This window comes from Perognathus longimembris, chromosome 7, assembly GCF_023159225.1.
Source record: "Perognathus longimembris pacificus isolate PPM17 chromosome 7, ASM2315922v1, whole genome shotgun sequence".
Taxonomy (NCBI): domain Eukaryota; kingdom Metazoa; phylum Chordata; class Mammalia; order Rodentia; family Heteromyidae; genus Perognathus; species Perognathus longimembris.
Window position 1 is genome coordinate 75,203,298 of NC_063167.1, and position 13,481 is coordinate 75,216,778.

The 13,481-nt window shown below is 46.6% G+C and overlaps 1 protein-coding gene across 1 annotated transcript in view; it reads right to left on the reverse strand.

The window, feature by feature from the left end:
* Window positions 1-12,947, reverse strand: part of Tgfbr3 (transforming growth factor beta receptor 3) — a 182,504-nt gene extending 169,557 nt beyond the window's left edge. The window contains 1 exon segment of the mRNA XM_048351957.1: window positions 12,693-12,947. The gene's annotated coding sequence lies outside the window, so the exon portion shown is untranslated.
* Window positions 12,948-13,481: the final 534 nt, after the last annotated feature.

Below are 13,481 nucleotides of genomic sequence, written 5' to 3' on the forward strand. Positions count from 1 at the left end.
TGGATCGAACAAAGAAGATGATGAGCATGGTGGCTCATTCCTGTAGTCCTGGCTACACAGGAGGCTGAGATGTGAGGATCGCTGTTTGAAGCCAGCTTGGGCAAACAATCCGAGAAACTTCTCCCCAACTAATCCAGAAAAAAAAGCAGGACATAAAGGTATAGATCCAGTGGTAGAGTGCCAGCCTTGAGAGAAAAAAAAAGCCAACTTAAGAGCATGAGGCCCTGAGTTCAAGACCCAGTTAAAAAAAAAAAACTTCTCAGAAATAGAGAAGGAGGAGAAGGTAATGAAGACAGAGAAGCAAAAGGTACATTAAGTCTGCTAGTGTCAGAGTCGTCTGTGTTTACTTTTGAGCCTACTGACCTGGGCATGCTTCCTTCATTCCCTGATGAGCCTACAGAGCATATGGAAAATACTGGGACTCTCTGGAAAAGTCTACTCAAATCCTTAATGCCACCAGGAATTTTTTTAAAGAGTAAATCTGGCTCAAAGAGGAAAATGGATAGCAAGTAGAAATGAAGAGTGAGAAATTTAAAAATTGCCAACTAACCGTTAGGTGGCGAACAGGCCAGACTATATACAAGAGATGACTAAACCTAGCCAAGCACCAGTGGCTTATATCTGTAACCCTAGCTACTCAAGAGGCTGAGATCTAGAGGCTGAGTTCAAAGTCAGCCTTAGCAGAAGATCTGACAAGAATCCAGGTCCAAAATAACCAGCAAGAAACACAGGATGGGAGGGAGGGGAGGGGAGGGCATGGCTCAAAGTGGTGGAGGAGTCATTTACAACTTGAGCCAACTCATTTTATTTCCTGTATTTCATCTCTGCTATCAACAAATCTTCCATACTCTTTGCCAGGCAGTGGATCCAGCAGCCATGCAAAGAGACTGGTTCTTTTGTGCTTATGGTCTTAAAGCCTGGTGAAATAAACAGAAAACTCCAAAGGAAAATTATCCTTTAAAGGGGGCCTGGAAGTTTAAAAAAAAAAATGTTTAAAGAGTAGGATATGGTGGTACACACCTGTAATACCAGCACTCAGGAGGCTGAGGCAAGAAAATTTTGAGTTAGAGACCAGTGGGCTATATAGTGAAATCCTGTCTCAAAATGACAAAAAGCGTCAGTCAGGATGTGGCCAGGTGCTGGTCGTTCATGCCTATAATCCCAGCTACCCAAGAAGCTGACATCTGAGGATCACAGTTTGAGGCTAGCCTGAGCAGAAAAGTCTGTGAGGCACTTCAGCAGCAAGTTGGAAGTGGAGCAAGTGGTAGCAGGCCAGCCTTGAGTGCAAAAGCCCAGCAAGAGCATGACTCCTGGAACTCAAACCCTAAGGCTGGCACAGAAAGGGAAGAGGGAAGAGGAAGAGGGGTCGGGGTGGGTCTTTTCCTCGAGCCTGGCTCTGGAGGGAGCAAGGAAAGAAGAGCTATGGTGGGGGAGGGCGCAGATTGGGCTTTTAACATTCCTCTGGAAGCTGTTTGGAGATCTGACTGATGGGAGATCATTCCCTACAGCTGGTCACACAAGAAAGGATGGAGAGCAGAGATGAAATCGCAGCCCCAGGCTTCTTCCTTTGAGCAATAACCACCTGAACTCACCTGGGTGACAGGGGCCTTGCAAACATCAGATGAGACTGTGTACATAGGATAAAAAGCTGTCATTATATCGCACTGGCTGCCAGTCTCACCTGGAGAAATTTATTATCCCGAGGCCAAGGATTAATTAAAGTCCCAAGGTGCTGTGTGCCAGTGGTGGGAAGAGAAAAGATTTCCTAACCCACTGTGCTCGCAGGGAAAGAATCTGGGAAGGAGGCAGGAGACGCAGAGGCCATAGAGAAAACAGAAAGCCTGCCTCTCCTCCACCCCCAACCTGCCCCCACTCTCTCCTGATCACCCAGGCTTCTAGAGTTTTCTCAGGGCAGAATCCCATGCATCTTTGCAATACTCTAAGAACCACTTCCTCACATCCAAGGTTTCTACACCCAAAGAGTTCTGTGGCTTGTCATTACAAGGTGGTATCCGGACTGAACACAGAACTCAAACCCCAGGGAGGCCATTCAGCTTCACTACTCCCTCGCTTATACTCCATTTTAACCCTTTGATTGTAATATCTAAGATAGAATAGGATATAGTAATCTGCTAATCCTAGCCAGATAATCCTACTGCTGGTAATCCTAGCTACTCAGGAGGCTGAGAGCTGAGGATCGTATTTTGAAGCCAGCCTAGGCAGGAAGGTCCACAGAATTCTTATCTCTAATTAATCAGCAAAAAGCCAGAAGTGAAGCTATGGCTCAAGTGGTAACTAGCCTTGAGGAGAAAAAGCTAAGCAAGAGCACAAGGCCTTGAGTTCAAAAGCCAGTATCAGCAAAAAAGGAGGAGGAGGAGGAGAAGGAGCCACAGGAGCTGCAGGAGCCACAGGAGCAGCAGCAACAGCTGCTAGCTAGGCGCTAGGCAATAACTTTCTCCTAAGCCTTAAGACTTCCTTGCTGGGCTGAGGAGCACGGCCCCCCCCCCCCACCAGCCTCCCTGGAGGAGGCGTCCTGCAGTTGCCTCAGTAAGAGTAGGAGGCAAAACCAACATAAACCAGGCTCTTCATCTCTCCTGCATCCTCAAATCTGTTACTTCTTCAGAATGGGATTTCTTGCCCTTGGGTGTCAGTTATTGCTCTGCACAGGGACCCATCAATCACTGACAGAAGCCTGCAGTAAATTCACCTGCCATCCAACCCCTTAGGAAGGATGAAAAACCCCACTTCAAAATTAAGGGGGTGTTCTAATTGTTCTTTGTCCAAAGTGGGGTGTTTTTGCCTAAAATAAACATTTCAAAGAAAACAATAAAGAAAGAAAAAAACAAACCTCAAGAGACCTCTGGCTTTCTCAAAGTAGTTCCTCAGAACACAAACCCTAGGCAGGACAACTCTAGAAGGTTCCAAGAGCCATCATCAGCATGGGCTCGGAGCCACAGCAGGATGTGGAGGACACTGGGCATTTGCCCCTCTGCCCCATACAGCTGCTCCTCCAGCTCCTTCCTCTACTGCTGGGCTTCCTTTTCATCTCTGGGGCGGAAGGGTTAAAGGGCAAACCACAGGCAGAGGGAAACCTCAGCAAGCGCAGGCCTGTTGGAGGTAGATGGCAATCTTCCCAAACCACTGGAAGGCCGGGGAGCGCCCGGGGCTCTGCTTCAAGTCCAAAAATTCAAAAGATCAGTGTTCTAGTCTGAGAGTTTCACATGGGGCTTTTAGAAATCAAATCTTCCAGACAGATTTAATATCTCCCCTTTTGAAGCCCCTATGAATTTAATTGCAGCTGTAAGAAATTAATCAAATCTTGCTTCTGATTTATTCATGCAACAAATCGTTACCAAGTCCCTGCTTCATGCCACCACAATTCTAGATAGAGAATTCAACAAGACAAGACATAAAAATCCCCACACTTAGGAAGTATATATTCTAGTCCAGGTCAAATTTTAAACCAAGTATGGAACAGTGTATTAAAAAGACATAATGCTATTTAAAAAAAAGAACAGAAGGGGAAATAGGGTTTGTATGTGAGCCTTTGGCTTGTTTCTGTGTTTGTAGAAGTTGTGAGGTGTGTGTGTGTGTGTGTGTGTGTGTGTGTGTGTGTGTGTGTGTGTGTGGTGCTGGGCCTTAAGCAAGCAAAAGCTAAGGGATAGCACCCGGGTCCTGAGTTCAGGACTGGCACAAAAAGGAAAACTATACCCCCCAAAAAAAACACCTGAAAACTATTGAAACAGGGAAATCAAAGTGAGCTAATACAGAATGAGATGAGGAAAGAAAAAGAAAGGAAAACTTTGGTAATGGTTTTAACATCCCCATTCAGACTCATGTTGTAATTAGCTTAATCTACTAATGGTTTAGATGTGGGACCCCTGAAAGATAATTAAGGTTAAAAGAAACCATAAAAGTGGGGCTCTACTCCAGTGGGGCTGTGGCTTGGAAGGAAAGGAAGAGAAAGCAGAGCTTGTATGCTGTCTCCCTCTGCAGAGGCCCCTCCACCAGCAAGAATTACCTTACCAGTTGAGGTTGCCCAACCTTTAGAACCATGAGCTTTATTCTCTGTAAGTCACCTAGCTTCAAGTACTTTGTTATAGCAACAGAAAAAAGGGATAAGAAAAAAGGGTCAATCATTAAAAGGAATGTGGTAGAGAGATCAAGTACTTAAGAGGGGCAGCAGAGATAGATTCCGAGAGAATTAACACACACACACACACACACACACACAGCAATGCATGTAGCAAATCTATAAAGGAGAAGACAGAGACGATACTGACTGAAAGCAAGCTGGAAAGTTTGCACCTTTTCTGGCTCCCTGGTGGCGTGGTATGCATGGGATCTCTTCCATTTATCCTGAAACTAGCAGCGGGCTCTCAGAAAGGCAGCTGCTCTGATGAGAGTCAAGGACAAACTAATCACTCATGCATCATCCAACCAGACCTCCTGCCTCCCAGCCTCTTCTTCCCATACTACCCCTAGGTTTTTCTCCCCATCATCAGGACTTCAGTCCCAAGCATGATAGAAGTATAACAACAACAACAACAACAACAACAACACACAAAATAGCTCACCAACGACCAGGTCTGCTGGTATGAGCTCCTAACCCAGCACCCCTCAAATAGGAAAAGTCTGGGTCCCACAGCAGTGAACCAGGGCCCTTACTGTCAGTAGATGCTGTCTAACCTCTACTCTCACTGAGCTCGCTAAAAAACAAAACAATCCTAAAAGGCTTCTTTATTTCCAACATGGAGCACTTGACGGGGCGGGGAAAGAAACTCTGAACACCAACAGAAAAACGAGTGGATTCCTTAAAAATGTGAATCTCCAGCTCTTTCTCCTTTACCCTTTGCAAAATGAAGGCAACCCCATTCCCAAGAGATCGTTTTTCTTGGCTTAATTTTACTAGTTTTTGTGATACATAATTAGAAACAGACTGCTTTTTCCTGGCTTTTAAAGAACAGGATCTTTGGGGCTGTAAGAGTTGCCAGCTACAGAATCCTAACCTTAGCAAAAAGAAGAAAAAAATCTTTTGCAATCCCCTTACCTACTTGAAATGTATATTAATTCCAGAGGAAGTATTTAAATCCCTTATTATTGTTAGCTCCTCCCTCTCCTAGCTTCCATTTAAGCTAAGTGGCAGCCTGCTTTGCACACTTGCACCTGTGTCTCATGCAAACACTACCACAAGTCCTACCTACCCAGCAAGGTACCTATATGGAATACTTTCTGGAGGAACTTTTTGTTTTGTTTTGTTTTGTTTTTGCCAGTCCTGGAGCTTGAACTCAGGGCCTGAGCACTGTCCCTGGCTTCTTTTTGCTCAAGACTAGCACTCTACCACTTGAGCCACAGGGCCACTTCTGGCTTTTTCTATGTATGTGGTGCTGAGGAATCGAACCCAGGCTTCATGTATACGAGGCGAGCACTTTACCATTAAGCCATATTCCCAGCCCTCTGGAGGAATTTTTAAGACTTTAGTAGAACCAATTCTAAAGGAAATTTATTTAGCCCACACACCAAGCATAATTAAAACCTCTAACAATGAAATAAAAATGCCACCGAAGCAGAAATAGAGGGGGGGGGGAAATGTGAACATAAAGAGCAGGTCATCATCCCCCCGCCACTCAAAAGCATGCTGCATCTATGGACTGCACAGCAACTGTAGCTATGCAGCTAAGGATGAAGAGCATAGAGGCAAGACAAAGCCAGTGTACAGGTGTGTCTTCACAAAATGAGGAGTTAGCCTAGTTGCTATTCATAGTTCCTATGATCTATAATAAACAGATGGCCAGTAGCAATCTTTCTAAAGTTACAAAAACAAGGCTGAGTCCTGGTGGCTCTGTAATCCTAGCTACTCAAATGGATGAGATTTGAAAATCAAAGAAAGATCAAAGCTAACTTGGGCAAGAAAATCCATGAGACTCTTATCTCCAATGAACCAGCAAAAAGGCTGGAAGTGGAGGTACGGCCCAAGTAGCAAAGCACTAGTCTTGAGCACAAAAACTCAGGGACAGTGCCCAGGCCCTGAGTTCAAGCCCTAGAGAGACACAAGGAAGGAGAGGGAGAAGAGAGGGAGAAAAGGAGGAGAAGGGGTGGAAGGGGGAGAAGGAAAAGGAAGAGAGAAAAGAAAGGAGGAAGAAAGATGAGAGGAGAAAAGAAGAGAGGAGAGAGAGGGGGAGAGAGGAAAGAGGAAAGAGAGGGGAGAAGAGAGAGGAGAAAGGAGAGCTCAGAAAGGCTTGGCAGAAAAGAATAAACACTTAGCTAAGATACCACTCCTACACACGGGGAAGCTGTAACTGTACAATGATTCAACATGTATGCGATGAGTCAACAGTGCTTTCCCTCCAAGGTGAACTGAATATGCCAGCCAACTGCACAGAATGAGACCCTCAGAAGTGTTTGGTGTCGATGTCTGGCTTGACAGATAAAAGCCATCAGGGAAAGAGGCAAGCCATGCCCACAGAGAAAGAATCACACAAGGGCACTTGAGGGATCATGTGAACACGGATGGGGCCAGTGGGACTGTATGCCTACTATCTTACTAACTCACCTCAGATGACCTTCCAAGGAGGAGAAAGAGGGGGAGGGGAGCCATATTCTGCTCCAACAGTTATCATACACTTAACTAGGAAGTGACATTTCACAAAGAGCCACCCAAGCACTTTTGTATCCAAAGACCAAAATCCCAGTATCAAAACACATAAATCACTACAAATGCTAACAAAGCCTAGTCCCCAGAGGAGAAGAAGTATTTCATCAGTTTCCAGCATTAATAAAACAATAAAGAAGGAATCCAAAGTTCTGTCTGCCTCTCCTAGGGCCTACTTGGTATTCTGTCCCCTCTGCCACTCAGCATCGTCCTCACCTGTGAATCACAGAGCTCCACCTCCAGTGCCATGCCCACAACGGGAGAGCCCAAGGGTCCAAATCTGTAAAGATGGTTAGCTAAAGATTTATTTTCCAGGAGCTAATCAACTTAAAAGTGTTTCCACAAATGGTCCATCAGTCATTTCATACCACCTGCTGACTTTCAGGCATGGATCAGTGAATGAATCACACTCTTGGAAGGATAGGAAAGCAGGTGTTTTTGTGGTTGTAGATGTTTGGGACCCAGGGGTTGTGGTTTGCTATTATTGTTTTCTATGACAAACAGCATCCGAAGATCTTCCATTCCCATCAAGGACAAGAGGTAGGGAGAGTAAGATGCTCCTCCATTGCCTTTCCTCAGAGTGAAGCTAGAGCTAAGGGTTTAGATATCACTCTCACTCTAAATCACCATCTAGAAAACAGATTGATATCAGATTCTAGAAGATGAACTTGCCCTCAGACTGAGGGTACCTGTCAACATCATCAAATCATGAGCATAAATACGAGACATTACCTCCCACCCAGACAGAAATGATGAGCAGCAGATAGAAGATGATGGCCCAAATGGGGTTCTGGGGCTCTTATTCCAGATTTTCCTCTCTAGATATGTTTTGTACTCCATTCTAAAGAGTTGTCAGCCCATGAAGCCTCCATCTTTGGCCTGAAAAACTGAAGATTTTTTTTTTTAATGTAGACTAAGATCCAAATGAAAGTGGTGGCCTGAGGCAGAATTCATATTACTATTGCATCACACACACACACACACACACACACACACACACACACACACATACACTGCACGCTTCTTGGTTGAGAGAGTAAGAGATCAAAATCACTGGCATCTTAAGTGGGGAGGAAGAATGCTTGGAAATCTGTACTAACTCTCATGAGCTTTGCAAGCACAGAAAAATAAAGTTTGGTGTCCATTAACCAGCCAATGTGCAATTTCAAAAGACAGAAAACAAGAAATCTAGAAATGGATAGAGCCCAGAATAAGGATCCAGCTCTCCTTTGTATTGCCTTTCCAAGTGGTGTTGATTCATTTCTACTTGACTAGAAACTGAACAAATTAGCAACAGCTTGTTTTTTATGAAATGTTACAAAGAAACGCTGCTATCATTCCAAGAGTGGAATTAAGGCCATAGATCTTAGTACACTTAATTCCCTTCCAGACACACAGATGTCCTAATGGTTCAAAGTTATTTGTAATAGGCTTTATTTATTTATTTATTTTTGCCTGTCCTGGGGCTAGGACTCAGGGCCTGGACACTGTCCCTGAGCTTCTTTGGCTCAAGGCAATCGCTCTACCACTTTAAACCAAAGCTCCACTTCTGGCTTTTTCTGGTGGTTAACTGGAGGTAAGATTGTCACAGACCTTCCTGCCCTGGCTGGCTTTGAAACATGATCCTCAGATCTCAGCTTCCTGAGTACTTAGGATTACAAGCATAAGCCACCAGCACCCAGCTAAGCCTAACTTTTTATTTAGCCTAGCTCCAGTCTTAGTTTCAGTGTCCATATTCCTAATGTCATTGTAATCTTACTTTTAAGTTTTAAAACCCCTATGTTTACCCCAAGTCAAGTAATATTAAGTTTCAAAAAAAGTAGCTAACATTTTAATGTAAATTTTTAAAATAAGTTTGTAAATATAAAGAAATTCCTCCAGTGGACTGGCTGAAATAACATTATTAAAATTTAATTTTAAGAAAAGTACTGTTAAAAGAATTGTTACACTGGGTGCCGGTATCTCAGGAGGCTGAGATCTGAGGATCTCAGTTCAAAGGCAGCCTGGGCAGCAAAGTCCATGAGACTTATCTCCAATTAGCCACCAGAAAACTTGAAGTGGTGCTGTGGCTCAAAGTGTAGAGCACTAGCCTTGAGCTGAAGAGCTCAGAGACAGCACCCAGGCCAGAGTTCAAGTCCCACAATCGACAAAAATAAATTAAAAAAAAAGATTTTTAAAGATTTACGAGATTTTTTACAATATTTTAAAGCACAGTTTTCTATTAATAAATCTGACCATTATAGTTTTTTTATCCAATAGCATAAAGACCAAAAAATGCATTTCAAAATGACTGATCAAGAATGAACAATTCAAAATCAACACAGAGCATAATCATCCAGGAAAAAATATTCTAGCAGTGACCCTACTGACCCATCAAGGTCATCTTTAATTAGCTGAAATTAAACCCCATTCTTTAATGCAAACTCAAACCTCAAATTCTAACTGAAGGTTTAAAACAAAATCAACAGTTAGGACTTCAGGAAATAGGTGACTTAACAGGAAAGAAATCGGTAGTGACTCCAAAGGATATTTTTTCTTTCGCTGGAGCTGGGGCTAAGAGTCACTACACAGCCAAACTTACATGCAAATGAGAAAGATTGATTCCTTTGAGTCTTAAATAGAATGGGGCAACAGCTTCAGAAAACTAATTTTGCCAATCCTTAAAGGCTGGAGGTGAAAGTCCTAGGGGAGCTTATGCCTCTGGGCTTCCAGCATTCAGAGAACTGAGGTCTCTAATTTGACAAATCCAAAACCAGATTAGGAGGGGGAGGGAAATGCTAAACACTTGTAAACTAAAACTAAATGAGCTCCTAAATAAACTAACTCCTTCATATAAGTATAATGTTGCAGTATAGAAAGGAGTGGCTACAGAGGACAGTTATTAAAAAAAAAAAAACTTCATGATATGTAAGCAAGGAAACTGGTCCACCAAACTGTACAGATTAGAAAACCTTTTTCCAAAGTCCATTTGACTAACTGATTTTTCCATGTTTATGAATTCTTCCATTTTGGTTATGTATGTATGGGCCAGATCACAGATGCTTGCAGTGATATGGAGGAGATTCAAACTACTACTATGCAAATTGATCCTCTCCATAATTCCAAAATCGAAAATGCTGCAAAAATCCTAAATTTTTCGGCACCAAATGAACACAAGTAGAAAATTCTACACCTGTCCTCATGTGACAGATGGGAGCCAAGACTCAGGTGCACCAAAAACACTGCATGAAAGTTGCTTATATTATAAGGTATGTATGAAACACAAACTTTATGCTTAGCCTTGGGTGGCCTCCCAAGCTATTTTATTATGCATATGCAAATATTCCAGAGTCTGAAAAAAAATCAGAACACCTCTTGATACTTACATTTCCATTAAGGGATAGTCAACCTGTACTAAAACATACATCTCTGAAGAATGCATAGTAGTTGAATTGTTGCAATTTAAATTAATAATCCTTTATTATCTTACACTTAGAAAAGCCAGGTTAAGTGGCAGGGCACTTGTATAGATGGTAGGGCCCTGGGTTCAACTAGGAGGGAGGAAGGGAAGGAGGTAGGGACCTGAGAAAGTATTTAAACTACAAAAATAAAATAAAAAAAATAGTTTACTTACATGACTTAAGGAAAACAAATGGTGGGAGGGGAAGGGACCGAGGATGGAATGGGGGGGGGGTTCTTGCTTACTTTTAGTTTTCTTGTGGTGCTGGGGATGGAACCCATGGCATTATATATTCTAAGCCCCCCATTCTACTGGTGAGCTACATCCCCAGTCCTGTGGTATGCATTTTAATATCTGTCCATCCACTATGAAGTTCTTGACATCTATGCAACACATAGGCCCTTTCCTCGAGGTCATCTTTAATTTGCTGAAATTAATTCCAGTTCTCCATTGCAAACTCAGAAGGCAGCTTGGTTATTTTGCTAGGTAAAGCCACATTTTCCACTTCCGACTTGTAAGTTTCACTGCAGAGGTTTAGGAGAGTGTGCTGTGCGCCCCCTGTTGGCTAATATGAAAACCTAACAGTGACTCCCCAGGGATTTTGCCTTTGAAGTGCTGGGGGGCTCAAAAAGCAAGCTGGTGATTTTTACACTGGAAAACATGAGTCGAATCAACAGTAGTCAAGCTAAGCTGCTATGCAGTGGTCAAGTTCTATCACAACAGGAGAAATCAAAATTGACGGACAATAAAGACAGACTGAAGGGGCAACATTTAGAAGAAGAAAAAAAAAAAAAAGAAATGCTGAAACCTTGAAGCGATAAACAATGCAGAATTAAAGCCAAAAGCAGAGAACATCAAGAAACAGAGCCACATCCTTTAACTGACACAATGGCACGATATCAAGTCCATTTTAATTGCCCTTAAGGGGGTAAGAATTATTTCCCTGCCTCCTGTGCCAGCCTCAAGCTGTTTCCTAAGGAAGCCAAGGAACTGTGGTCAACAATGCCTGGTGAATGCATGAAAGAAATTAAGAATAAAGATCCATATTAACACAAGGCAGTGTTCTATTTATAATTATTTGAAGCCCCTCTCTGGGGAGCTGCCATTCAGCTCTCAGCCATATATGTATAATCACCTTAAGCAATCAGATTCAAAGGCTATATTACAACTACCGGTGGCTCGCGTCTATAACCCTAGCTACTCAGGAGACTGAGATTTGAGGGTCGAGGTTCAAAATCAACCCAGACCGACACATCTATGAGACTTATCTCTCAGTTTTCCAGCAAAAAGTTGGAAGTCGAAGTGTGGTAGCGCGCCAGCCTTAGGGGAAGGGGAGGAACAAGCAAGAGTGTTAGGCCATGAGTTCAAGCCCCCAAACCAGAACAAACAATAACCAAAAAAAAAAAAAAAAAGTTAGAGTCCTATGGGAAGCTGCATGATAGGATCTCCATGGCCTGACAGCACACGAACAAACTAGCCACAAATCTGATCCCCCCCAACACCCCAACACCCACCCACCCACCCACCCCCCAGACCAAGGACATGCGGGAGTTAATGCTAAGAACGCGGCGCGTGGTCTTGAGCAGAGAAGACTCAACTTTGAGTGTCTTATCTGCAGAATGAGACTACTGGCGGTGGTTTGCCCCACTTGGCGGGATGTGTAATTACGTGTCGTGGGGTGTCTGGCACACAGCAAGGCGTGTTGGTTATTATTATCATTACCCAAAAGAAGCATGTGCGTTCGGACTCAAGCACTCTAAAGTACCATATTTCAAGAAGATTAAAAGTTCTTAAGTACGATGGAGCTGCGCAAACGCGGCCCCCCCGGGCCCCCCCCCGGGTCTCCTCCCCACGGCCCCCTGCCCGCGTGGGTCGCGCTAACACTTGCGTTGCGCGGCTCTGCCCTAGCCCCGGCCACATCTTCACTTTTTCGTTCCTCACGGCCGCCTCGAGGGGCCGGTACGATTCCCCCTCCCCGCCCCCATTTCCCAGCTCAACAAAACGAGGTGATTTTTCTTCCCCCAGCTCTTTTTAGGGCGGTCACCAAATTCCCCTCTACCGCGGCGGCTCGCGGTGGTCCACGCGCGGGCTCCGGGACGCAGGTGAAGACGTCCACAGACCAAGGCTTCCAAACCGCCCGGAACGGAGTTAACCCGTGGGGAGTTCCTCAAAACCCCCCCGGGGGGCGTGCCGAGCCCCCCAACGCCTTGCGGCGCGCTCCCCGCGGGGAGCCAGGGCCGGCCCGGAGAGCGCGCTCGAACCGCGGCCCCCCGCACCGCGCGTCCTTCCCACCCATTGCGCCCCGCCACCCAGGGGACGCGGCCGGGACGCCTCGCGGGGAGGATGAGCATGGGAGGGCGGGCGTGGAGAATTCCTCCCCAGAACGCGCAACGCCCGATCGCTGCCCCTGCACCGCTGGACACGGGTCCCGCGGCCCCGAGTGCAGACATCGCCGGACGACGACGCCCTCCGCGGCCCCAGGGGTCCCACCCGCAGCCAGGCAAGCCCGGGTCACCGAGCGTCACCCCGCAGAAGCCGAGACCCTGCGGGTGCCCGGCGTCCCCGCGCGTGCTGTGGCGCGAGGCCGGGTCCCACTCGTACCTCGGAGGCGGCGCCGCGTCCCGAGCCGATCACCCGCGGCGGTCCCCGCCCAGCCCGGGCTCCAGCGGCGGCTCGGCCCGGGCGCAGCTACGCCATCCGGCCTCGCCGGGGTCGCCCGCCTTCGGCACGGAGCTCCGGAACGACGCGGAGGAAGCGGCGGGGTGCGCGGAGCGCAGGCCTGGCCGCCCTGGTTCCCCGGGAAGAGGAAAGTGTAGCTCGCGGTCCCCGGAGCCCTCGGTCTCCCCCGCCGGGCCGCCCGGCCGCCCCTCGCTCCGCGCGGGCGGGGCCGAGCCGGGTGCGCAGCAATCAGCGCGCGGGGGCGGGGCGCCCTCGGCGGCCGCGCCGGGAACCCGGCCACAGGCTCCTCCGCTGCCGTCCAGCCCCGGACCAGCCCCCGGACCCTTGCAGCCCGCTGCTCCTCTCAAAAGGGGTCCGGGGAACCCCTGTCCTGTCCTGGGACCAGAGCAGAGCCATTGCGGCGCAAACTTGTCAGGGCTTCCTGGGGTCGGTGGGGGCCCTTGGGCTCCTAGATCTTAATAGAGAACTTGTAAACTCTCTGATAAGCTGATCTCGCCCTTTCGGCCACAGCCCCCCACGTACACATTCATTCTGCACCCCACCTCGACCCCTGCTGGCTCAAACCAGGGGAGCGCCCACCTGCCCACCCGCGGGGTCTTCACTCTAACAACCAGTCCTAAGTAAATGAATACAAATAATGTCAGCATTACTACATCCCCAGGGGCCCAGCTAGGCCAGGTCCCCGCCACGTGCAGCCCGTGGCCTGCGCCC